Source organism: Panthera leo, chromosome B4, assembly GCF_018350215.1.
Source record: "Panthera leo isolate Ple1 chromosome B4, P.leo_Ple1_pat1.1, whole genome shotgun sequence".
Classification (NCBI taxonomy): Eukaryota; Metazoa; Chordata; class Mammalia; order Carnivora; family Felidae; genus Panthera; species Panthera leo.
In genome coordinates this window covers 12,618,477-12,645,099 of record NC_056685.1, presented here as the reverse complement: position 1 = coordinate 12,645,099, position 26,623 = coordinate 12,618,477, and the positions used below count along the sequence as shown (strand labels likewise).

General features: G+C 47.2%; 1 protein-coding gene across 6 annotated transcripts in view; it reads left to right on the top strand.

The window, feature by feature from the left end:
• FRMD4A (FERM domain containing 4A) overlaps nucleotides 1-26,623 on the top strand; it is a 614,500-nt gene that overhangs the window by 338,091 nt on the left and 249,786 nt on the right. The gene's annotated exons all lie outside the window — the stretch shown is intronic.

Below are 26,623 nucleotides of genomic sequence, written 5' to 3'. Positions count from 1 at the left end.
TTTTTTACTAAAAAAAATTTTTTTTAAGTTTATTCATTTTGAGAGAGAGAGAGCGAGCGGGGAAGGGGCAGAGAGCGAGGGAGAGAGAGCTCCCAAGCAGGCTCCACACTGTCAGCGGCGAGCCAGATGTGAGGCTCGAACCCACACACCGTGAGAGGGTGACCCGAGCCAAAGAAAGGAAAATCGCAGCACATGACAAATGTCGGAGAGCTGGCAAATACCGTAAGCATCACGAAATCCAGAGAAATGGCACGTCCACTAACGAACTGCCTGATACCTCTCTGTCTTCCTTCTTTGCCCTGCACCTTCAGACTGCCCAGTCTTTGCTCTCTTTTTCACAAGGCAGTAAGTCTGTCTTCCTCCAGCACGGCTGATCACAATGGGTCCCTTCATCACTGCTGGGTTACAAAGGTTTCTTTCTGGGCCATAACTCATTGTTGGAAAGAGTGTGCAAGTTTTTCGGACGGCCGTCAAATTTGGAAAGCCTTCTGCCAAGCTTCCTTTCCATAGGATCTGTTACCAAACATACTTGTTGCTTATAGTAAAAGCACACGCGTGTGCCCTCGAAACACAGGAATGGTGGGAAAATTCGATTATCTTCTACTTCTTCTGATAAGGAAAAAAAAATTATAGGATGCTTTTGTAATCGTGTATATTGTATAGTATGGACATACTCCTGCCGGGGGGGACATCTTCCACTTTTATTAGGGGTTATGAGAAACTAACTCTTCACTTATAATATTACCGGTCTGAGGGTCGGAAGGTTTCTCAACAGACTAGCTTCTGTCTCCTAGCATTTTTTGTTTGTGTGCTGTTGTTTTGTTTTTTGAGAAAGAGAGCACCCATGGGGAGAGGGAGAGACACAATCTTAAGCAGGCTCCACACTCAGTGAGGAGCCCCGCACGGGGCTTCATCTCATGACCCTAGGATCATGACCTGAGAGGAAATCAAGCGTTGGACGCTCAACCGACTGAGCCACCCAGCCACTCCTGACTTCTAGCATTTTAAATATTATTTCTCCCGTGTGGACGGAGTTCACGTACCTCATAGCCAAGTGCTGTAACATGTAGTAACATCCACATAAGGTCTCTCTCTGGACTGATGTGGACAACGCAAGGCGTCGGCACCCAGGGGTCAGGAACCTGGCCGGAATCCTTTTCTACACCGGTACCTCTCACCTCTATCTTTTCATAGCTAGAAATGAGTGTGGAAAGAGCCATGAGTCATAGCTGATGACGATGAAAATAGCTTGCTTGTGCAAAGACGGGTGTGTGCACATATTGCTAGGAATAGTCCTGGTGACCTGGGAGAGACCCCAGGAAGTGAAGAGCCCTGGAGTCTAAGCTTCACGACGAATGCCCTTCTGTGCCCTCCCAGCCACCTCCCATTCCCCCCTGGTCATGCAGTATGAATTATAGGAAAAATAAAATAAATAAGACCAACAACCTGAATTATTACCATGCCATAAATTGCTTCTGGCCCCAGAGATGTGGATCACATATGCAAGGCATATGTGAGCCTGTTTTAGATTGTGATTTGATTTTTCTAAGTTGGATGTCATCGGTTTTTAGAAATGTTTTTATCTTTTTATTTTTGGTCTATTTGCAGAAACTGCACCCTTCATGACGGCTGTCAGCTCTGTTTCTGCTTTTTATTTTCTAAGGCCCGCCGAACAAAGCACAAAAGCAGCAACATACCTGGTCCTCCTGATTTGGGGATAGAAGCTGCGTCAGAGAAAGCAGGACTAGGAAAATGGCCCAGGGCACATTCCCACCTTCCTGCGAGAAGTGTGCTCTGTTCCATGGTTTTCACATCATCCGTGTTCACCCATCACCACTGCTTCTGAAAGGAAATAGGGACCAGTGGCCCTAGTGACCACCCAAGTGCCAGGAATCGGGGAAGAGTCCTTTTTAAATTACGTGTTCCAGTTCCATCTCCCCACCCCCCACCGCCCCCCAGCTCTTTGTGGCTGGGAGCCGGGGCCACAAGGCTCCGGACACACACACACACACACACACACACACACACCGTGGTTAGCGAGCTAATCCATGCGAGGGCCCTACCATCCTGGGATAGCACTAGTGGTCAGAGAGAGAGGTTCCTGTGTTTTCTTCCTGGTACAGATTGTGTTTCTGAAGCTGAGAGGTTCTAGAAATAGAACAGTTTGAAGGTTCTACTTTGTCATCTGTCTGCATGATTAGTTATGGTGATGTCAGTGCTACATTCTCCTAATGACGAGCAAGTCCTCCAAAATGAGATTGGGGTTCCAGTGATTCATTCGTATCTTCTGAAACAACTAATACAACCAATCTGGGGCCAGTGGATCTTGCCATGATTCCGGCAAACGTTTCCACATGTGGAAAGTGAGGCTTTGATTCTCAATTTGCTATTTTTGCTTTTCCCCTTTCATCATTGTGTTATGGCAATGTATGTTTTCAAAGGGCTGTGCCCTTTGTATTATTTAATGCCTACATATGGCGTGGGGCTTAGCCTTTCCTCCAGTGATCTATAACATGTGTTATGGGTAAAGGAGGAAAAAAAAAAAAAAAAGGCTCGCACCAAGAAGAACAATTAGCTAATTTATCATATGCCTTTCTAACTTCTGTCAGATCTGCACATTTGTGTGTTTTAACCTTTTCTGCCACTCTTTGGCTGGTGTCTTGTCAGTAAAGGATGACGTGTTTGCATTTCCACCGGTGCCTGAATGTCACGCACCCCGTCTTTTGCAACGGTTCGTTCTTATATGGACACGGAAGCACGTCTTCGCAATCAGACCAGGAGCAAAACTCCCTTTCTTGCGTTTTCCAATGCTTCTTTGATGTGGACAGTGTTTGCAAAGAATGTAAGAGCTCAGTTTTCACTTTGTTCTTAAAATATTTTTTGAGTCTGACACGGGGTGTGTTTTCATCGTCCTGGAAGGCATTTTCTTTGGTTCCAGTAAGAAAGTATTACTTTGGAGGTTTAAAAAGCTGTCGGTTACAACATCAAGCATGTCTCCCTTTGGGTCAGTTCCTTCTAACACATGCGAACCTACTTTCAAAGCTCTGTGGAAATCAACTCAGAATTTCAGCTTTGGACCAATCTCACACTCCCTTTGGAGGAGCTCCTAAATCCTACTTAGGTAAGGCCTGCAGATAGTAATCCCACTGAATGGGGAATAGCCTGTTTTCCCTTGAATCGTACATTTGTTTGGGTGTCTCTTGCGTTTGGGGCTGATGGGGTCCATGGGGGATCCAATTTCTCTGCCATTGCCATGAAAAAAAAAATGACATTGAACTATATGGAGAGTTTTTGCCTAACATCCTCACAATGTCCTATTCTTCCCAAACTGGTATCTTTGCAAGATCTCGTCAATTGAGAGAGAATTGCTCACACTTCTTAACTTCAAGAAAACTACACATGCTTATCTTTTTATAGTTTACCCAGTACTTTCAAAAAAAATTGTTTTAATGTTTTTATTTATTTTTGAAGGAGAGGGAGAGAGACAGAGCATGAGCAGAGGAGGAGCAGAGAGAGAGGGAGACATAGAATTTGAAGCAGGCTCCAGGCTCTGAGCTGTCCGATGCGGGGCTCGAACTCACGAACCATGAGATCATGACCTGAGCCGAAGTCGGACGCTTAACCGACTGAGCCACCTGGGTGCCCCTTACCCAGTATTTTCAAATGCTCTCCCTTCTTTTTGATTCTCCACACCACTGGGAGGTGTCATAAGTAAGGCTTATAAGTAAGGCCCAGGGAAGCTTGTGGCTGGCCTCCTGTAGGGAAGGATCTCAGAAGCGATGCTAGATGTTTGCTCTGGGGCGATGCCCCGCTATACAAATTTGGGTTGATTCTGAATAGTCTCTTCAACAGAGTCGGTTGGTATTCCGAGTTACATTTCTAGCTTTTACAGCGATTCTGGGTATGGCGTATGTCTGCCTCAGCTTCCCTAATAATTAAGTACAGATTCGCTCATTCACTGATGTGTCTGCTCATTCCTCTAACAAATAATGAGCGAGAACCTACTATGCGTTAAGCATTGGCTGTGTTCTGGAGACGGGATGGTGAAAAAAACCAAACATGACTCCATATTCTTATAAAGGTTACGTTCCAACGGTGGAGATCTGACATTCGCTCCTCCACTAGTGCTAATACAATAATTATACAAACTCACGTGAATTTGCAATCATGGGTCAACGCTGTGAGGACAAGGTACCTGGTGGTCTAAGAGGGTACACCACAGGGGAACTTGGCTGTTCTCAGTTGTTCAGGAAGTGTTCTTGAAGAGGCAACACGCGAGCAGAGATCTTAGAGACAAGTGGGGTTAACAAGGCAAAGGGGTAAGAGGGGGAAATCACACTAGGCATGTGCAGGAATCACATTACCTACTGACCCAGAGTTGCTGCAGCAGACAGGAGGGCAAGGATACTGGATTTGTGATGCTTAACGATCACGTGCCCTTATTTAATAAGTGCAACGTGTTCTGTTATCATTTACAATCGGGGTGACTGTGCTGCTGGACCAGTGTGGTCACTGGATGCTTTTCACTAAGCGTTGTCCTACCCCACCCCTGGACCTTCTGAAAACCAGCTGGCCTATTTGGGGAGCCTCACCAACCAGCCTCAGCTGGAAATTTGCTTCTGTCTCAAGGGTATGAGCTCATTCCCACACCAGATGGGTTCCCAGTAAATGATTGTGCAATCTGATCATTTTCATGTCATGCCGACTCCCTTTGGAAGATGGAAACAGGGTACGTGGTCCCTATCATGTAAGTTAGAGGAGAATTTCCTCGATACGATAGCACACCCTGCAGATTGAGAGAAAACATACCCTTTAGAACTCTGTGGCCGTTCTTCCATTAATAATAACTTATAACTGTGAACAACCGATTCGTTTTTATCATAGGGCACATCAGTGAAAGTAACTTGGGCTTCTGCAACAGATGCCTTGGAAATCTAAGGGACTTAACATGACAGAAATTTATTTCTCCCTCACAGTTAAGTCCGACAATGTTCCGGTTGGTAGACAGCCTTCCATGGGATCACTCAGGGTCATCTTGTGACTTTGACCTCCTCTAGCAGCCCAGTGGTCTATTCATTTGCCAGAAGAAGACGGAGAAGGGAAACTCCCATCACGCTTTTTTGTGCGTCAGATGTGGCAATGGTGGTCCTCCCTTGTGTTCGCATCCCGTTGGCCGGAACAGTCACATGACCTCCCAACAGGGATACTGGCAAGAACAGGTGGGTGGGCAGCTGGCCCACCTATCACAGAGGGTCAGCTTAGCCTGGGTGAAGGCCGTGTCCCCTGGAGTCAGTGAATTAGGCTTTAAGTCCCAATTTTCAGACCAAGTCCCCTCCATAAAACAGAAATAAAAACTCCTGAATGAGACATTATATATAAAATACTTAGACCCTGCCTGATACATTGTAAGAGCTCAATAAATATTCAACCATTATTATCAGTGCATTCGTCTCCTACACAATAAAAGCAAAATTAAAGATATCCCATCATTTCGTATCATCTCGTCTGAGAAGCGAGTAGGGATGTAAAACAATCTTTCTTAATTTTTCGAAGAAGGAAAACAAAATCCTCGATTTCCGAAGTATGTTTAGGATAGTTGTTCGTGAGTTTCCTTTAAGTTTCTAGGGGAAGTTAAAGGAAGTCTTTTGACAGACAGTTCTGTTAGGAAATAAGCTGATGCAACCCAAGCTTATAAGGAGGCAGTTTGGTGTTTTAGGTTAGCAGATGCTGCTGGGAACTCGGAGCTGAATGGAAGTCACAGGGTAGTGGTTCCTAGGAATCTGAAGGGGCCTCTGTTCTCTCCTCCCTGGGGAGCCTGGATCGAAGCTCAGGGGCTGCCGTCTCCCACCCCACTCGGCTTTGTTTGTGTTTCCCTAAGGGAGCATTATGGTTGTGATTTCCCTGTTCTGGGGCAGCCGCTGTGGCTTTTCCACAGCGTCTACTGGTCTGGGCCAAATAACCTGCTGTTTGTTTTCTCTCTTGGCCAAGAGCTCAGGGCACCCCCAAGCATTTTCTGAGCAAGAGGAAATGCTTGTTGTATTCCACCCAGGGGGCAAATTGTAGCTGATACCTCTTTTGAGGGCTCTGATCCAGGCATGCCAGCACACAGGGCACAAAATGCCAGCTCTCGCTGTGTGCCGGGAGGGGGAGGGTGGGGTCGGAATGGGGACGTGGATGAGGTTGGTGTGGCCTCCTTGAAGCAACTGATGTTATATTTGGTTGGCCTCCCACGCCCATGAAGCCTTAGGTAAAGCCTTGGAAAAATGGGCTCAGCTATTGCCATGCAAGCCGGCCTTCCTCTAAAAGGTCTCCTCTGCAGCATGTTCAGAGCATATCACCTGGTCACATCAGATCTTAAAAGAAAAAAAAAAAGTCACAGCTTCTGAATTTTGATAGACCTCATTAGACCATTGCAGGGAGGAAGTTGCCGAGAGGGGATTCTGAGAATTCCAGCCAAAGCTGTCTAATAAAATTCCCATATTTAATCCACTCTAGGGAGTAAAATACCTGGAATTCTAGGGAATCTTGTTAAGGTAGTCTAGAGCAAGCCCTTCGGCTCTGCCAAGGCTATATCTTAACCACCTGAGGGAACTACTTGTCTAGACTGGTTACAACTATAAAAAGTAAACTAAATTAAAGGCGTTTCTTTGGTTCTAAGTCCTTTATGTACACATTAATTCTCCCAAGAATCCCGTGAGGTGGCCACTCTAATGACCGCATTTCACAGATAAGAAATGGAGCTTAGGTCACCCAGTGCAAGGTCACCTAGCTCGTGACCAGATTTGCACCGGCTCTCTCTCCATCACTGGGTTTAGTAATTACAAAAAACACCAGTTCACATACACAGTGTCAACCACGTTCCAGCAGGAGGTCCTTCCTCGTGCCCACCTTTGTCCCTCGCCGCCGTTTCAGTGTCGACTCTGACCTCCGTCGTGACGAATTTCCGGTCGGCATGGCAGCGGCATATTTGGTAATCCTTAAGACCCAGTTTTTTGGAGTTGCCTTTCTCTCTCTTCTAAAAGTACCTGTCTGCAGTTTCTTTGTGGTGTTAGGGGTTGAAGGATAAAAACAGTTCTTTCCCACCACCCCCGCCCCCAAAAATCCCTGTGAAATACCCAACTTCCACCTTTACGCTTAGATTCTATTGCTTGGTCTAAGAGGTTCTTGGTGATGATAGTTGACATTGATTTAGAGCTGCACGTCTCACGTATCTATGTCGAATCCTCAAGGCAACCAAGCGAGGGAGGTACCATTATTGTCCAATGAGATGCACGAGGAAGCTTCAAGCCAGGATCAAGATCAAGCAGCTGGGGAGTTGTGGGGCCAAGATTTAAACCCAGGCAGTTTGAGTTCAGAGCTTGGGGTGTGAAGCACTCGGCAGTGTGGTCTACACGTGGATCCGGTATGAGAGTCTGCTGCCTGTAGCGCTCTTTGCACGGAACCTCACATTGTCTCTTTCTTCCTTCTGTTTTAGTTGCCTGCTTACTATTTCCAGGGCCCTGTGAATCACAGATTCACATTGTATCATTGTTTCAGTCAATCAAGTATTTCTTGTCGGGGCTGGCGGCTGGCGGCAAGGTAGTGGACCGCTAATGGGACCCTACAGCTCCAGGGCTGAATCTCAGTTCAGCCACCAGTTAGTTCTGTGGTCATTAACTAGTTAATGAACTTCAGTTCCCTCCCCTGTAAAGTAAGCATAAACAAGACCCCAAAAATGTTGTAATGAGGGACAAATTGCATCGGACAGCTCTTAGCCTTGTTCTGGTGGACAATTAAGCATTCAATAAAAGGTGCTGTTAACATTGCTGTTTTACGTTTCAATCCACAAACGTGCATTGAGTCCCATGCCCTCGGTGTGCTGAGATTGAGGGAGAGACACAAAAGAGTAGGAGAAGATATTTGCTGCAACTTGCAACTGGGTAAATCGGTTGGGCAAGCGGGGAAGAGGTAACTGGCAATGCGTGGCAGGAGGCGAAAGAGGCCACGAGAAGGTCAGAGGGCCCACATTGTTGGATTTCAGAGGGGCTCAGAGCAGGATTCAAGGAGGAAGGTGAAGAAAAGACAGGATGTATCTGGCTGCAGTTTAGGGGAGGGTTTCCAAACAGGAAAACGGTGCAAGCAAAGGGAAGGAAATATACAATGTATCCACAGTTACCATATATGATCAACCTTCTCAGTGGCTTGTAGTAGGGGTGGGGGTGGGAAGGGGGGCAAATAGGAATGAATGGAATGTGGAACTGAAAGCAGAGAAAAGCTCATGCTTTTCTCAACCCTATGAATTAATGTTGCAGCCAGAAATAACACCAGGGTTTCCCAATTCTCAGCTAGATTCTCCAAAGGAGACACTGTGCGTTCCCAGCAAAGGAGGGCTTGCACAACCTCCTTTTTCTTTGGACTCTGCTTGTGAGAAAGTAGAAACCGAAAAGCAGCGGTGGGATCCATAACCATCAATAGTGGGGCAGTAGAGCCTGTCACAGTTACCTGCTTCTTTGTTTGATCTTTCAGTTTCAAGACAGACTGGCCTTTGCACACACACACACCTGCACAGAGTCAGAGCCCTCCACTCAAGAGGGCTGGTCTTGTCGTTTACAAACTGTCTGGGTTACCCTCTGGTTCAGGGTCTGCTGACTCTTTTCACAACTTTCCAAGCCAGCGATTGAACAAGAATGTTCTGGACACGAACTCAGTTCTCAGGCCCAGAGGAGGTGCCCAGTGTGGAGGCGGGAGGGAGGATCACAACCGAATGTAGAACTCTTGGTGAATCTCAGTTTCCAAAAATGCTCAAGATCTCCTGTTTTCTGCCCCTCCCAGGCATGTGCCGAGGGCCAAGACTCGGGAGGAGTTCGCTTGTTTTTTTTTTTTGTCATCCGACCCTGTGCTGTTCTCCAAGTTGCTCAGGCTCGTCACAAATTCATGTCCATTCATTTGCGTCTTAAAACTCACTGCCAAATCAGTTCACAATTTTCTGCACCGCTGGGAAAAGTACAGAGTCGTACATTCACAATTATTTTCTTTTTCCTAGCCAGTAATTTTATTTTTTCCCCGTTTTATTGAGATATAATTAACATACAGCACTATATCAGTTGAAGATGTATACCATCGTGATTTGACTTCTATATATTGTGAGAGGATTCCCACAGTAAGTTTGGTTAATAGCCATCATCTCACAGATACGAAAGAAGGAAGGAAGCACAAAGCAGGCAGGCAGGCAGGAAGGAAGGAAGGAAGGAAGGAAAAAGAAGGAGAAGAAAGGGAGAGGAGAGGGGAGGGCAAGGGAGGGGAGGAGAGATGAGGTGAGGCGAGGCGAGGTGAGAGAAGGGAGGAAGGAAGGGAAGAGAGGGGAAGGAAGGAAAAAAATGTTTTTTTCCTTCTTGGGATTTATTCTCTTAACCACTTTTCTATATACCATATAGCAGTGTTAGCTGTAGTCCCCAGGTTGTACACTAAATCTCCAGGACTGATTCATCTTATAACTGGAAGTTTGTACCTTTTGACCATCTTCCTCCAATTCCCCCGCCCCCTACCCGCTGCCTCTGGTAACCGCAAGTCTGAACTGTTTTTCTATGAGTTTGCTTTTTGTGTGGTTTGGTTTTGATTCCTCATATAAGCGAGATCATAAAGCACGTGTCTTTCTCTGTCTGACCTATGTCACTTAGCATGATGCTCTCGGCGTCCATCCGCGTTGTCAAAAGAGGCAAGATTTCCTTCTTTTTTATGGTTGCATAATATTCCATTGTGTGTGTATGCTAGGACTTCTTTATTCGTTTATCCATTGATGGCCAATCAGATTGTTTTCACGCCTTGACTGTTGTAAATAACACTGCAAGGAACATGGGGCGTGCGGCTGGTAATTTTTTTTATTTATTTTTTTTTTTTTAACGTTTATTTATTTTTGAGACAGAGAGAGACAGAGCATGAACAGGGGAGGGGCAGAGAGAGAGGGAGACACAGAATCTGAAACAGGCCCCAGGCTCTGATCTGTCAGCACAGAGCCCGACGCGGGGCTCGAACTCACGGACCGTGAGATCATGACCTGAGCCGAAGTCGGACGCTTAACTGACCAAGCCACCCAGGCGCCCTGCGGCTGGTAATTTTAGATCAGCATCACGGCGCATCTGAGATGAGCAGGGACTTTGGGATCAGACTGATCCAGGGTCACATTACCTGTCTCCACCAAATACAGGTGCACCATGCACCTGTTGCATGAATCTGGCAAGCTATTTAGTCGTCCTGAGCCTCAGTTTCCTCTCCTATAAAATGGAAGCAGGTTGAAAATCACTGTTTGATACGATTGTTTTGAGAATAAGATAGCCTACCCAAAGCACTCGGCACAGTGCAGAGGACATACAAGGTGCTCAGTAAACGGTAGCAGGTTCATCACCAGTTCTTCCTTCATCATTTAAGCACGCCCGAAAATGTGGCCTTGCTTGGAAGGCCCTGTGCAGCAGCTTTGGACAGAAATTTGAAAGCAATTAACTACAAACCACCTTGATATGTTTCACACGCATTACCAATTTCAAACCAAGAGTGGGGGGAGCCTGGCAAAGAGAGAAACGTTCTGCGCGCATGTGTGAGAACAATGTCCTTCTCCCCCACCTGGCACTGACTACTGGCCAATCCACGACCACACCGCCATCCCCTGAGCTGCCGTCGTGACCCAACCCCCTCCTTCCCCTCCCCTGCGTTTTTCCGGAGGGCTGGGTATCTCCACATATGGAACCCAGTTTCTCTATGGGCCCTTTAACACGCTAGAAATTCCAGAACAACGTAGACCCCGGCAGGGCACGGGCTCCACGTTGGCAAATCGGGCACCACCTCTGGCATTGCAATGTGTTTCGAGCCAAGGAAGGAGCTGCAACCCCAGATTTCGAGGGTTAGCTCCTCGCCCTGCGCAAACACCCGCGGGCTGGTAACAGCACTCCTCTGCAGAACGCAGAGAAGTTGAGCCGGAGAGAACCTTCTCCACCCCGGCTGTAATGTCAGCCTCACCAGCCTCCAGATCCTTCTCTGTGCATTTATACCTCCGTAACTTGGGTTAAGAGTACGATGGATCGATCCCCCGTTAAATGGCATTTAAGAGCAGAATTATTAAAACAGGGTTGGAGGACTACCTCACACGATTGAATATGATGTACGCTTTGTTACGATCCTGTGGCACTTGATAAATGGGGTCTGTCCAAGAAAGAAAATTGTGTCCGTGGCTCAAAGAATTAAAGTCCATGTCCTTTATTAGAAGAACATTCAAATCGCTTTCAAAGACAATTGGCTGATTCTTTCTAGCCTACCAATGGCCTGAAGGATCGCGAATTAAAAGGGGTACGACGGGGTCAGGTTTGTATGCAGACCCTGCATTTCACGCAGGCACTCTGAGAGGGGTCAGCGCAGGGTTTAGACGGAAGCCTGCAGGTCTGTGATGTATCCTCCAGGTGCTACTGTGGAGGGGCTTTGCTGGTGACCCCAACAGTCCCGTCGGCTGCCAGCAGGTGGGGCTGAGGAAATGTCGCCCTGAGACGGCAAAGCCAGCGTCCCGAAGGGCTGCGGTAGTTCTGGGGCCATATCGCTCATGCCACGTCCCTTCCCCGTGACTTGAACCGCCAACACCACTGAGCCCTGTCGGAAACTCGGATTAGAAAGGGGACTCTCCTTTTATTGTTTGCTGTGCAAACACAGCCCAAAGCAAAAAAGAAGCGGCAGACCTGGGTGGAGAACTGTACACGGGGCACAACTGGGGCTGTCTCTTCCATGACATCCTGGCACGGTGCCGGGTCATTCGTTCTGCTTCTCTTTTGTTTATGTGTAGAAAGCATGAGGGCTGGCCGCTGCCCTGTGATGATTCTCTGTAAAGCGAGCCTGTGTGATTATGATGGGCAGAGTTCTTCAATTTTACAAAGGGTGGAAACAGTTGATACGGCCAGGTCATGACAGCAAGCAGGTCTTTCGATCCCGGGGGGCATCGTGCCGTGGGTCCCCTTAGGATAACAGAGGAAATGTTGGAAATGTTACGGGAGGGTGTTCACGAGGTAACGGCGTGCGGGAACAAAAGCAGGATACGTAAGTACTCAGATAAAGCAACCCCCCTCCACGAGGGACAGAACATCTGCATGTTCAAAGAGTCAGGTGGAAGGTGCCGTTATCACCCAGGTGGACACTTTGGAGGTACAAATGTCTCCACTTTGTTCTGGAGACATTATATATAATCTTCACAAGAGCCCTACTGGGCAGGGACTGTTACCACCATTTCTATCTTCTGCGGGAAGGCACTGAAGCTTTACAGTTCATGTAATTTGCAACTGTCCCTCAGCAGAAAGTGATAGAGCCAGATTTGAGCCATGCGTGGCAGGTGCTTCTGGAACTCATGCCCTTCGCCACCACGCTGTATTAGAGCAGTTATTTCTGGGCAGTAGAAATACAGGTACTTTTTTTTTAATGTTTATTTACTTTTGAGAGAGAGTGACAGAGCACGAGTGGGGGAGGAGCGGAGAAAGGGGGAGACACAGAACCCAAAGCAGGCTCCAGGCTCCGAGCTGTCAGCACAGAGCCCGACGCAGGGCTCGAACTCACGAACCGTGAGATCGTGACCTGAGCCGAAGTTGGACGCTCAACCGACTGAGCCCCCCAGGTGCCCCAAAACACAGATACATTTTAAGATCCTTTCACTTTTATGTGTTTTCCAATTTTGCTCTTTTTTTTGAGAGAGAGAGAGAGAGAGAGAGAGAGAGTGCAGGTGGGCACATACATGCCAGCAGGGGAGGGGGAGCGGGAGAGACAGAGAGAGAGAGAGACAGAGACAGAGAATCCGAAGCAGATTCCATGCCCGGCCCAGAGCCGGATGCGGGGCTTGATCCCACAACCCTGTGATCATGACCTGAGCTGAAGTCAAGAGTCAGGCGCTCAACCAACTGAGCCACCCAAGTGCCCTCTAATTTTACTTTTGACAATGAGCATATGATACCTGCAAAATAAAAGAAATAAAAAATAAAAACAAAGAGGGGGTGAAAAGCCATATACGTTGCCAGGGAAAATCATGTTTCCTTCATCTTGGAGATGTCCATTAAACCAGATTTAATTGGCCCTGAAACAAGGCACTTCTAATTCAAGGTGAAAAATCTTAAAGAACATCTTAAGAAAAGAATTCCCACACTGGGAAACTCAAAGGGAACAGTCTCACCTACCACTTCTCTGCAAGATTTTAGGTCACAATTCCTGGCCATCTTCAGCGTTCTTGTTGACCAGTCCCCCCCCCCCCCCCCCCCCCAGCCTGGCCCTGACCCTTCCTCCGGGCCCTCCGCCCCTCCTTCTCCCACATCTCCCGGCAGTTTTCTCTGTAAAAACTCCCGCTGCTCTCTTCGTTGTGTTTCCCCTCTGAGGTTTCCTCTGGGCCTGCCCTCAAGCTCCAACCTTCCCATCTATCCCCAAAGCAAGCTGTCACAAGCTGCTGCGGCCCCGAGGTGGTACACTAACTCTCTCCCTCCTTGCCCACCAATGGGCGGGTGTAATGTCTATCCCTGGAGCATCCGCACCGCCCCCTTCCGTAAGTCCTCGCGATCTTGGCCTCTGCCCTTACTGCCCCGCTTCCCTCAGAAGCCACCAGTGGCCACTCACCTGTCACAGCCGATCCCGGTTTCCCAACCTCCTCCATGTCTCTCTAGCTTTGATCGGCCTCCCACTCAGAGGCGCCCAGCACCCTTGGCCTCTCTCTCCCTGTGCTGTCCTACTCTTCTCCCTTCTCAGCTTCCCTTGCTGGTTTCTTTTGCTCCTCATTCCACCCTAAATGGATAAACCCCAAGTTCCACTCTCAGTCTTGTTCTCTTCTCTCTGTATCCAGTTAACCCTTGAATAACATGAATTTGAACTGCAGGTGTCAGTTTACGTGTGGATTTTTCTTTTTCAAGGAATACAGTACTCTCAATGTATTTTCTCTGTCTTATGATTTTCTTAACATTTTCTTTTCTGTAGCTTTATTTCATTGTAAGAATACAGTAGATAATACAAATCCCTACATCCTTCGGCAATTCTCTTATCGTTATTATTCTGTCTTGGAATGGCATTATTTACATAATGTCTTATAGCTCCTACTGTAGCCCTCTCAAGTGGAAAGATCAGATCTTACCTGTTCTCCTATCCCCCCCGGCACTAGGTAAACCCAGCACTGAATTAGCTGAATTGTAGCGAAGGAGGTAAGAGAAGACAGTAATGCAATGTGTTAAGCAACAGTCTCTCCCCAAGTTAAAAACCAGTCTTTGAGTCACTAATCAAAATGATGCCAGAAATAACATCACACTGAAACATCACTCAAAGTTAGCCAGAACCACGACGGCAAGTGTCCCTTTCTCTTCTGTCTCCGCCTGCCTGGGAATTCAGCATTCCCCCAAAGCCGCTCATCGGGGACAAGATTTTAGGGCGTGTGCATGTTTTCCACCTCCACAGGACCAGCTGTGGGTGGAGGAGAATTCCTCACACAGGATAAGGTCACACGGCGTCCACCCCGAAGATTTTCCTGGGGAAATGGTCTGCACGTTGCAAAGTCAACACCACCACTCATTAAAGGAACGTTGTCTGAGAGGCCGCGATCTATCACGGGGAGGGTTGACTCTTGATCTTATTTCACACATGCCACCGAGAAAAACACCCAGATGTGGATGTCAGCGCTCTGTAGCCGTCGCTTCTGAAACAAAACGCCAAGAAACCTCAGTGGTTTAGAGGGTGCAGCCTGGACTCGGAAAATCTGGTGTGAAAGGAAAGCTCTCGGGTTTCTCCTCTGCCCTCAGTGGGTCCACACTGCTGCCCTTCCGATACCAGGTGTGTGACACGTGAAGCAAATCTGTGCCACCAGCTGAGTGACAGTTTAGCTGGTTCTGAGTTGTCTGCCTGGAGATAGTGTCAGATCCCACAGGTTGAAGGCTCAGTCCTACGAGACCACCCCTCACCCCTGCTTCAGAAGTCAGCTTCCAGTCGCGGCAGTCACCTCTGCTTCTGACCAACCGGCTGCAGATCAGAGGTTCCCGGCAGCCCCTCCTCAGGTTCCATTAATCTGCTACAGCAGCTCACAGAACTCAGAGAAACGTTTCACTTCGTAGATCACTGGCTTACTATAAACGGATGTGACTCAGGGCGCCTGGGTGGCTCAGTCGGTTGAGCGTCCAGCTTCGGCTCAGGTCATGATCTCACCGTTCCCAAGTTTGAGCCCCGCGTCGGGCTCTGTGCTGACAGCTCGGGGCCTGGAGCCTGCTTTGGATTCTGTGTCTCCCTCTCTGTCTCTGCCCCTCCCCCACTCGTGCTCTGTCTCTTTCTCTCTCAAAAATAAATAAACATTAAAAAAATTTTTTTTTATAAAAGGATATAACTCAGGGACAGCTGGATAGAAGAGATGCATAGGGCGAGGTGTGGGGAAAGGGGAGAGGGTGTCCCTACTCTCTGGGTACACCATTCTCCCCGAATCCCCACGTGTTCACCAACCCGAAGCTCTCAAAACCTTTTGGGTGTTTTCGGGGAGGTTTCATTACGGAGGCGTGTTGATTAAATCACTGGCCATCGGAGACTGATTTCAACCTCCAGCTTCTCTTCTGGCCCTGGAGGGATGGGGGTGAGCCTGGGAAGTTTCTCCCCCGTAATCACATGGTTGGTGCTCTTGGCTACTGCCCCCAACCTTAGGGACTTTCCAAAAGTCACTCCATTAACGTAAAGTCAGATGTGATTGGAAAAGGTTTGTTATGAAGAACGAGAGACACCTTTTCCCACTTTTTCCACTTAGGAAATGCCTACGGTTTTAGGAGCCCTGTGCCAGGAACAGGGACGAAAGCCAAATATACATTTCTTATTATAAATCACAGTATCGCACCTCGGTTTAGTTATCAGCTTGGTAACATTTGTTAGCTGTCACTTACCCAACGCTGGGCCTCAGCGTCCTTATCTACAAAATAGAGATTTGTGCAATCTATCTAATAGGGTTGGTGTGAGAATCGCAAGTTTGTGAAATTGCTTTGTATATCCTAAAAGGCCTTAGAAAATTGAAGTATGTTTGAAGTTTTGAGAAATCTTGGCAGCATCGATTCTGGTCCTCATTTTGCAAAGCAGCAACCACAAAATATTCCCAGAGTTCCTTTTGATTGAGTCTAGCCCCTAGATGTGAGCTCCTAGGACCCATGCTGCATTTTCCAAACCAGACGGATGAGCACACAAAGAAAACTCAACTTGAGGTCATATGCTAATTCCCATGTGAGCAGAATTGCTGCGTAAGTAAGCAAATCCGCACCTAAAAAAATTAAGTTTTAGAAAATACAAGCAGAAAGCCTCTCATTTAGAGCATATAATAGCTCTTCTCATAACCTGCCCCGTACCAGGGCCAACAGCTTTTACCCTGGGCCCCGTGGCAGACCTGCCTTTCCTGAGTTAATCGATCTGGAACTCGAAAGGCCTTTGAGAGTGGCTACATAGTGATGAGAGATCATTTGATTCCAGGTTTGGGATTGTATTTCTTCAATGTAAGATTGAACTAGTCCTAAAAATGAGCAAATTCCAGTTCCCAATGCCCGGCAAATAGCCATACTTAAGGGTATGCATCTATGGCAAATGTCCTAAGGTGTTTGATCAAATAAATTCTTTGTATTTCAACTTTTTTTTTTTAAGTTTGTTTATTTTGGAAGAGAGAGTAAGAGCACGAGCAGGGAAGGGGCAGAGAGAGGGGGAGAGAGAGAGAATCTCAAGCAGGCTCCTCTCTGTCAGTACAGAGCCCCACGTGGGGCTCAAACCCATGAACCATGAGACCATGATCTGAGCCAAAACCAAGAGTTGGATGCTTAACCAACCGAGCCACCAGATGCCCTGTGTTTTAACTTTTAAAAATCGTCTCTTTCCATAGGCTTATCAATTCTGCTGGTACCTTCTCCCCATCTCCACCGCCTGCCATCTTGTTCAGACCTTTTTCCCTCAGCCTGTACCTTTGAACTACCTGCTCATTTTGCCCCAAACTCCTTCTCCCACATTCATCCTACTGCTCTCACCTTCAGTTTGTCTCACCCATCACTGGTTATGGCCCTTGTCTGCTCAAGTATTAGTACCTTTAGTGATTCCTGTCTGCCTATTTCAGGGCCAAGCATTTTAGCAGCCAAACACTCTTATTTTTTTTTTTTAATGTGGAATCATATGCTAAACTCCCAATGTATAAAACAGGTTTGAAGAATGACATTTCAACTGCATCACCAGACAGCGTTGGTCTGTGACAAGGCCATTCAATGGGAATGATATTTGGTTGCACGCTAACGAGAAAGCCCCGGAACATTCTCATAAGTACCTTGCACCTGAGTGCATGTGCACAGGCCTGACTACTTGAAAAGGCCAGTCCAGAGTTACCCTTGTTGACCCTCGATGGCATGAAGAATAATCTACCCAGGGAGGCGTTTCTGAAAATCCTGAACAGACCCAAAGTGCCAAGATGGACACAATGACTGACTAAACACACCGCTCATTTGGCAGATCATCTACTTGGCCGGTCCTTCCATATGCAATTTTTGGAAGGCTTTATCTTTTTAGAGCACTTTTGGGTTTACCAGAAAATTGAGAGGAAGCTACAGAGATAGCCCATATACCTCTGCCCTTCTCGTCATTGACATCCCCACCAGATGGTACATCTGTTCCCAAAGGTCAAGGCACGCGGCACATCACGATCCCCCAAAGTCCACAGTTCACCTTAGGGTTCCCCCTCGGCGTTGTACGTTGTGTTTATTATCTCCAGAGTCTTGCTTGCCGTAGCCCTTTACCTATGACCACGACAGGCTGTCCCTGCTGATTTTTAACCCACTGATTACTTTTACTGCCTGACTGGGAGGAGGGTATAAGAGAAGAGAAGTGGAAGTTGGAGGGTGTGAAAGAAAAGACGAGAAAAAAGAAAGGTCGGATCCAATTCCCGCAGTAAAGCGCCACTCAGAAGTGAATCATCGGCCGCTAGAGTTTGTAGACTGACACGACAGACCTGAAAATGCGTTCGGTGAGTGACAGACACATCTAGACACATCTGTGTGATTAGGACAATTGCATGAGGTACATAAACAAGTGACCATTACACAGGAGCACCCTGAAATCTTTGCTGTGGTTAGAAAACCACTTTCCTCTCCTGAGAACCACCCCAACCCCTGACTCCTGACAAGAGAGAGCAGGGGATTCTGGGTAACCAGCACATGTCAGCTGCCCGGTTCCAGGCTCAGACCTTCAGCGCATCAGATACGGTCTTCTGCGTTCAGGGAAGGGCCCACCTAGAAAGTTTGTTCTTATACCTCTGAGGTTCAGGAAGGATTTGTGGGCCTGTGATTTCCCTGGCCGCCCCTCCTCCATTCTCCCCACCCTGCCCCCCACCCCACCTCCATGGTCAGGCATGCTGGCTTAGGCAGGGTTAGAAGCAAACAGAGTTAGGAGTACATCGGATCCTTTCTCTGGCCCTGTTCCGTCCCAACTCACAGTTGTGGGGCCCAAAATGATCTGCACCCGGCAGTCCTACTTTTCACCCCCTTTAATCACTTAGCACTGTTGCTCTGAGAGAGGAGAAGGTAAATCCTAGAGGCTGTGTGATTTATGGCTTTGGTTTCAGCCAGATAAAGGGGAACCTGGAATGTCTGACCCTGGCCTGGTCTGGCTTCTTTCTCAAAACCTGGAGTAATGAGCAAGGAAATAATGAGCAAAGAAATAATGAGCAAGGAAAGATCTAGTTACTGATGATAGAACTGGATGGGGGGGTGGGGTGGGAAACGACAGCCAAATGCACAGTTCCCCTCCCTGTTTAAATGTTGGGGGGAGGGGCGAGACTTCCAGGGGCGACCCTGGCTATGGAGTCGGGAGACCTTCATGAAATGACGTGTCACACGAGGCACGTCGAGTCTCCCGGCTCAGTGTATATAACGCACTGTCGGAGAGGCGGAAACCGGTTCAAATTTGAACCTCCGCAGAGCCCTGCCTGGAAGATTTGCAGACAGCGGTGCCCGTGAGACAGCTCAAACTTTACGACTACATATTTAAGCATTTATGAGACTTGAACTGGGTTCCATTAAAATGAAAGGGGAGGGGCAATGAAAAAAAAAAAATCCTGAGACTTCCAGCAAGGGTAATTAGCCCCAAATGTTTCGTAAAGGATTTGATAGCATTCTGGTTTTAAGCTCCTTTCCCAGGTCTGCTGTAGGAGGGAAAGGGAAGAAAGAAACCTATTAAAAATTCACCAGTGCTTTTAAAAAACAAACAAAAAAATGGCCTGACCAAATCAAGCAGCCGGATCTACGTTTGAGAGGAAACTAACCACACAGACCTCATCATCCCAAGGCAACAGATAAACATTTTACTGAAGAGAAAGTATTTAAGAGATGGGCTTGTCAGTTTTCACCAGACCCACCTGAGAAATGGCTTTCTTTTACTCCCTTATCTACCTCACTCCGCACCTTGCCTGTTGGTTCTAAGTTTGGTGTTAGCAGGCCCAGCCTGGGGCCTCCCCAGCCCCCCTCACGAGGCATATGGGGATACCCATATCTCAGTAGGGGTTTTCTGTCTAATGCTGGGGAAAACACCTTGAACATTAAGCAGACCAAATAGCGTCACGCTCTGTCAGACCCTAAGGGGTGTGTGGTCCCATCCCATAAAAGATCCCCAAGAATAAACAGACCACCCTGGTGGTTTCAACGCTCACCTGACTGAAGGGAGGTCCTGGACGGATGGCCTCTTCTGGTCTCTCCAGCCCTTTAGTCCTCTTTCGTTTTATTGTCTTTAGGTGAGTTCTCACGTATGGCCCAAGTCATTTATGACCAGACCCCCTCACTGCCAGAGGGAATGTGCTTTCTTCCCACCTTAGCAGGACCCCCTGCTCCAGCCCATTCTGAGGCAGACTTCCAATGGTGGTTTAACCCAGAAATGCCAACCTCCTTCCGTATCAGGCATTTTTAAACACAGATGGTCGGCTTTTGTATTCTCCAAAAAGAATGCAAATAATTGGATTTATGGTTATGCATAAAACATTACTTTTGACGTAGGTCCATTTCCCACCAAATGAACTATATTGATCAAGAGCGATGGTTGGCTTTTGTGCCCTTCTTCCGGACGTTTTGCCATGTGAAAAAAAGCGCAGTTATTAACAAGTATTAGAGAAATTTTCCATATGAAACATATAACCCATAGTTTTAGAATGACTGAACAGCCTTTTACAATTCATGAAATTCACCACCCCCCCTCCCGGTATGATCAGATATTTTATGACATAAACCACAACACATCTTGTTTCTTTCAAGGAAGAGAAGAGCAGGAGACACAGCTTTCTTAACCACTTCTTTGCCATCTGGGAAGAAGGTAGTTTTTGCACAAAATTTAGAGATCTTCGTAAAATTGGTGTGAAACTATTCATTCACACCTTTTCTAGGCATCTTGGTCAGAAACATTCAAACCATATGTCTTGGTCCGTTCGAGCTGCTATAACCAAATACCATAGCCTAAGTAGCTTACTAACAACAGAAATTTACTTCTCACACTTCTGGAGGCCGGGAAGTCCAAGATCAAGATGTCTGCGGATTTGATTTAGTGTCTGGTGAGAGCCACCTTCCTGGCTCATAGAACACTTCTGTCCTGTTCTGTTCCGTAGAACACTGTGTCCTCACACAGTGGAAGGCCCAAGGAGGCTCTCTGGGATCTCTTCCAGGACAGTCCTAATCCCATTCTGGAGGATTCCACCCTCATGACCTAATCAGCCCCCAAAGGCCCCACCTCCAACACCATGATCACCTTAGGGATTAGGTTTTAATGTATGAATTTGGGGGACGGGGGACACAGGCACTGTCCACTGTCCACTCTTCTAATAACAGAAATCCAGGCCAGCTTTCAGCCATCCCTGCGAAGTCTCGGTAGCCTTAGCTACAAGATCTTTTTTCAGGTGCCTTCGGGATGGACTTGCCCTTCAGACTAGAAGGCTACCTTTGTTCACAGAGTTCGTAGAATGAGTCTGCTTTCCCGCGAGGAGCGCAGGGCTCCAGCTTTGCAACAACGGTGTCAGAGGAGTCAAGAGAGCCCCGGGAACGAAAGGGACAACTCATTAGTGCCTTTAATGAGCCTTCCCCAGTTTCATTTGTGGCCACATCAGAAACTTTCTGAATCATTTCCCCTGTCACGGAGCAGTTTTCAAAGAGGGCCACACACACACATCAGAAAGGATAGGCTTCCTCCATCACAGAGATGTCATGACGAAAATTTACCACCACCCAGAACGGAGGTCACACTGTTGGCCTGGAGATCCCAGGCCCCTGCCTTTTGCTCTGCAGGCTCCACGGACAGCTCACCTGAGCAGCGAGCTAAGGGTGCGTACTGGGCAAGCTGGGCCCCCACCTGGCCTTCCTGTGACCTCTCTGGTCTCTATCTTGAGTACAGGGTTTCTGGTGGGCCTGAAACAGGGTCTGGTGTCTACAGGGGACCCCCTTGAGCGGCAAGCTAGAGTCATGGCTCTGGAAGACTTCAACCCTTTATTGGCATCACCATTGGTCTGCCTCATGTGGGAACCTCTCAGAAACAGGGAGATTCCAGGCCAGGGAAAAACTGATCCTACCAGTATATTAGAAGAGGGCGCACTCTATTCCGGAAGCCATGAGGAGGTTGTGGACACCTTCCCTCAAAGGACAAATCTTTGCTACAGTTCTACCAACTTGAGCTTCTAGGTAACAGAGAAGCTCCTCTAGGTAACCTGTCAAGAGTCCATCACCTGAAATTCTTCCCTCATCCTATAGTTTAATTTTGTTTTGGTTTTTGAGCCTTCATATTCTTAATATGCCATTTTTTTTTTTTTTTGAGAAAGCAAGGCTATATGTTTCCTTTTCCACCCATACTCTGTATTCAATAAAATTGGGCTCCTTCGAATCCCACGGTTCTTGGACACTGGAATTTCAAGTCTTTGGTCTCCTTCCCCATCGTACCCGTGGGTCCATCTTGCTCCCTCATTTTGTAGTCAGTGGCGGTGTAGAATAGAGGACCGGTCACAACTTGGCCACTGGCTGGCTGTGTAATCATTGACACACTTAACCACTGTGGCCCACAGCTGCCCTGAGCTATAACCTTCCATGAGTCTGTGGATAAGGTACCCAGGTCAGGCTCTTGGGGAGGCAAAATGGATAGTCCCCCTCAGGACTCTCTTCTCCCATGGCACCTGTCGGACCCTTCCCCTGTCTGCATTCTGTTCCCGTCACTGCTCACGTCACCCTCCATCCCTCAGTCCCTCTTATCCACCGGATCAGAGAGTTAATACGGTGTGAAGAGGCAGAGATTGAGCCCTTCCTCCTCCAGACCCACGGCATCAAGACTGAGAAAGAGAAATGTTCCCAGGCCAATAAATGGACGTTTCACAGAAATCTAATTTTAACACAAGGACATAATTTTTTTTAAGGAACAAGACATGATGACATATATGGCACCATATTAAATTTAAAGACTCCTATCTTTTGACTGTGAAATCAATGTTACCCTGAAGGACGCCCTTTCTTGGAAATGGACCAGTAGGAGCGATCCCACATTCTTCCCCCTTCCAACTACAGCAGTTTGCAATATTCTTAAATGGACATCTAGGGAAGGCTGGGAGGGCTGGCTTTGGTCACAGGACTTGAAGAAGCTGGCTGCCCATGGGAAGAGTCCACCCATGACCTTGGCCTCAATTGACACAGCTCTGAGTGAAACAGTGTCAGACTCTCCAGGGAAGGAAGGCTATTGCACAAACTCCTTTAGTTTCATCAAGCAAACAGGAGTGGTAGTAACATCTCTCTCTTTCTAACTCATCGGGCCGAATGGCTTGCAGTGGACAGGACTTCAGCAGGGATCAGGTTGCTTTCCCATATTTATTTCAGTCAAAGAGCTGCCTTGTTTGCTTTTTATTTAACGCTTTGGAAATTAACACGTTGATGAATCGCAACAAGCGTGTCACCCTCTACAATTTACAAAGTACTTCAACTCACTGTCAGGGACATTGGACCTTCTTTCCCAACCAAGATGATGAGACGGCAGAAGCTTTTTGCTGCCCAGATGGGAAATCTGATTGAACATGGGCTCTATATCAGCTTCCCTCGTGGCCATCCTGTTGCAAAGACATGTGCACATTTGGAAGTTGTCAGGCAAGACAGTCACTTTGCAGCCCCCATAGATTATTCTTGTTGTTCTTGACTCCACAAAGCCCTCGGAGTTGTGTTCCATTCTGTATTTAGTCATGCCTGCTATGAAATTAGGAATACTTTTATACTGTTGGCATTTGACACATAGGCATTTTTCTGGAGAGGAAAAAAAAACGTTCACGCTCTCCCACATTCATGTTGGGAAAGTACAACTCGCCCCAAATGTGGCCATTTCTAAAGTCAGAGCCAGGGACTAACCAGCCAGAAGTTTGTATTAGAGATAAATCACACTCATTATGCCGGGGAAACCTATCAAAAGGCTGACAGTTAAGCTGGCCAAGCCAAAATGGTTCCCGAAAAATTCGAATTCCCAGATAATGAATTACAGATTTTACCTGATGAAAAATAGAGACGAATCAGGTTGGTAATCTCATGATAAAATAGAAAATAAGTCCAAAATGTAACTCAAATCATGTGGTTAATAATTGTCAAAACCTCCAGTGATCTCCAGGGCGGTTGCTCTCCCTAATCTCACTCTACGTTGATTAATCCCACGAGACTCTGAACAATTGGAACCATACAGTCCACACTGGGGTTGAATTCCCCACAGCTGTTCCAGGGGGCTTGCCTTCTCGCACGGGCTACCACCTACTCCTAATCCGCGGTTTCTCAATCCTGGCACTATGGGCATTTTGGTCCGGATCATTCCTTGTGGCAGAGGCTGTTAAGAGCAAACAGGGCCTCTGGCCCTTACCCGCCAGATGCCATAGCCCCTGTCAAGTTGTAGAAATTAGAAATGTCTCCAGAGGGGCGCCTGGGTGGCTCAGTCAGTTGAGCTTCCGACCTCGGCTCGGGTCGTGATCTCACGGTTCGCGGGTTCGAGCCCCACGTTGGGCTCTGTGCTGACAGCTCAGAGCCTGGAGCCTGCTTCGGATTCTGTGTGTGTGTCTCTCTCTCTCTTTGTCTCTCTCCAAAATAAGTAAATATTTAAAAAAGTGTTTTTAAGTCTCTAGATTTTGCCAGATGTCCCCTGGAGGGGAAGGGCAATATCTTGCCCCTCCCCCCACACACTCCCTGTTGAGAGTCACTGTTAACTCCGCTGCAGCCAGTACAAAACTTGGCCAAGACTTAACCTAAACTCGTGCCGTCTGAATATGTTATCATGATTTATTGAGACTTTCTTTTTTTTGTTAGTTTTTCTTAAAGTTTATTTATTTTGAGAGACAGCTCGCACGAGCAGGGGAGGAACAGCTAGAAAGGGAGAGAGAGAGAGAGAGAGAAAATCCCAAGAAGCTCTGTATTGTCAGCACAATGCCCGATAAGGGGCTTGACTTGAGATCATGGCTTGAGCTGAAATCATGAGTCAGATGCTTCACCAACTGAGCCACCCAGGCGCCCCTCATTTGTTGAGACTTTCTAAGAACAGAGCAAAAAGTGGTACCTTAAAACCACAACAGGGGTGATTTTTGAACACAAGGAAAACTTGCTAATACGGAGGGTAGTTGCTAACGACATATATTCAGTGCTGCTCTGAAAATCTTTAAAAATTAGATTAGAAGGCCTTCTGAAGTGGGTGGCTGAGGCAGGGACAGGTAAACAGAATGGAATTTCCTTAAAAGCCTGTTTTCAAACTTTTTGTTCAGTTTCTTTCTCATTTAATAGAAACTCGTGTGAGTAGACAAGACTATGAAGGAAAAGGAAATTAGTTCACAAGAGGCTTTTTTTCCCTTCTTTAACTGACAAACGAGGCATACAAGGGGAAAAAAAGAATGTGCTTCAATGGACAACAGTGGAGAATAAAATTGAGAGATTAGTGGATTGTTCATAACATAATATAATGGTTACAATTAAGAGATTTGCCTACTGATAAATGTTCCAGAACACGCGTGGCCCTAACTGTTTGCGCAAGAAGCAGTTCCTTAGGCTCTCCTTTGTTCAAGCCTTCCCTTTCACTGGAAATGGATTCACAGATTGAAGAGCTTTTTAAATTTTAATTTTGAGTCCCCTTTTTTCCCATCCCGTTTTATTAATCTTCATCATAAATATTAATTTACGAACACCGATGCCCACAGGGCCTTGGGATATGGTTCACACGAGATAATGAATATCGCTACCACACTTAACCAAAAAGCAGCATTGAGTGTAAAAGAGCCTGACAGTTTGCTGGTCAACTCCAAGCAGGTCTAAACCTCAAAGCCACCGCCTTGTCCGTGACCACAAGTAAAGGAACAACACCCTAAATACAAGCAGGACATTGAAAGGCTCGGCACTGGATTGTGGGGGAGGGGTCGTAGTGTTGGCTTTCGTTGTTGAAAGCGTGAACGTGACGTTGTCCTTCAGTGTATCTGCCAACTATTGTTTTACCTCTTCCCTTTCTGCTTCACTTCGTGCATTCTCCACGGGGTCAATTATTTCAGATCTTGCTGGAAGCTCCTCTGTGATCAGAGGAGGAACTCCTTTACAACCCGCCTGAGGTCTGCTGTTATCAAAAATGAGTGTTATTCTTTCCTCTCTCCAAAGACCGTGTCGCTTCTGGGAATGGCAGGCATTTGATGCTTTCCAAAGAGTGAGGGGGGTTAGTCGCCAAAAGGTTTGCAAACGTATCACCCCTGGAGGGCATGGCAGGCATTTGATGCTTTCCAAAGAGTGAGGGGGGTTAGTCGCCAAAAGGTTTGCAAACGTATCACCCCTAGAGGGCTTTCTCAGCTTCTCTTTTGCTGGCAGGAGTCTTCCCCTCTCACTGAGAACCAAGGCCTCTTTCAGCTGGTCCCGCCAAAAATGCTGTCGGTGCCTGTCTCGTCACTGGCGACAGGGACCTCAGCAGTGTTTATTAAACGGATCAGATACAGCACAAAGCAACGTCAAAACAATTCATTTCAGCGAAAAAGCTTCGTTAACACACGAGCGTGCTGCTTAAGTGATGAAAGCATAGCAACATGAGAAAGGTTCTTTTTTGTTATTCAAAGTAGAACGTAGACTCTTAGATCTTTGGGACTCAAAGCAACTTGTGTGTCTTGGGCTCATCCCCTCACTTGCAAGGGAGAGCCAGCCCAGTCTACCCAATGAACCCCAGTGGGGCCTCAGACTCTAGCTCTGGGCCCTTCTTGCCATCCCACCACCCCTTGGTGATTTCAAACGGTGACTACCGTCCTGCCTGAACTAAGGAATCCCGAAACTCTTGACTTTCCACTAGGCTCGTACGCTGATCCCTCCATGACGCTTTCCTGGATGGATGTGTGCACCTGCCTTATGGTTACTTGTGTGTAGCACCTTCAGGAAAGGAATTACAGCCATCTCCTTATGTTTTGTTCACAACGTCTGACCCAGCGGCTTGAACAAAGGAGAATCTAAGGAACTACTTCTTGTGCGAACACATTTCCCCTCATTCGCACAAATCTTCCATGGTGGGTCACAGGGGCAGAGAAGAGGGAAACGTCTTTGTCAGAACAACCTGGTGCCAGGGGAAGCACGTGGATCCCAGCGGCAGACAGACTTGGGCTCGAGTCGTGTTTTTTCCA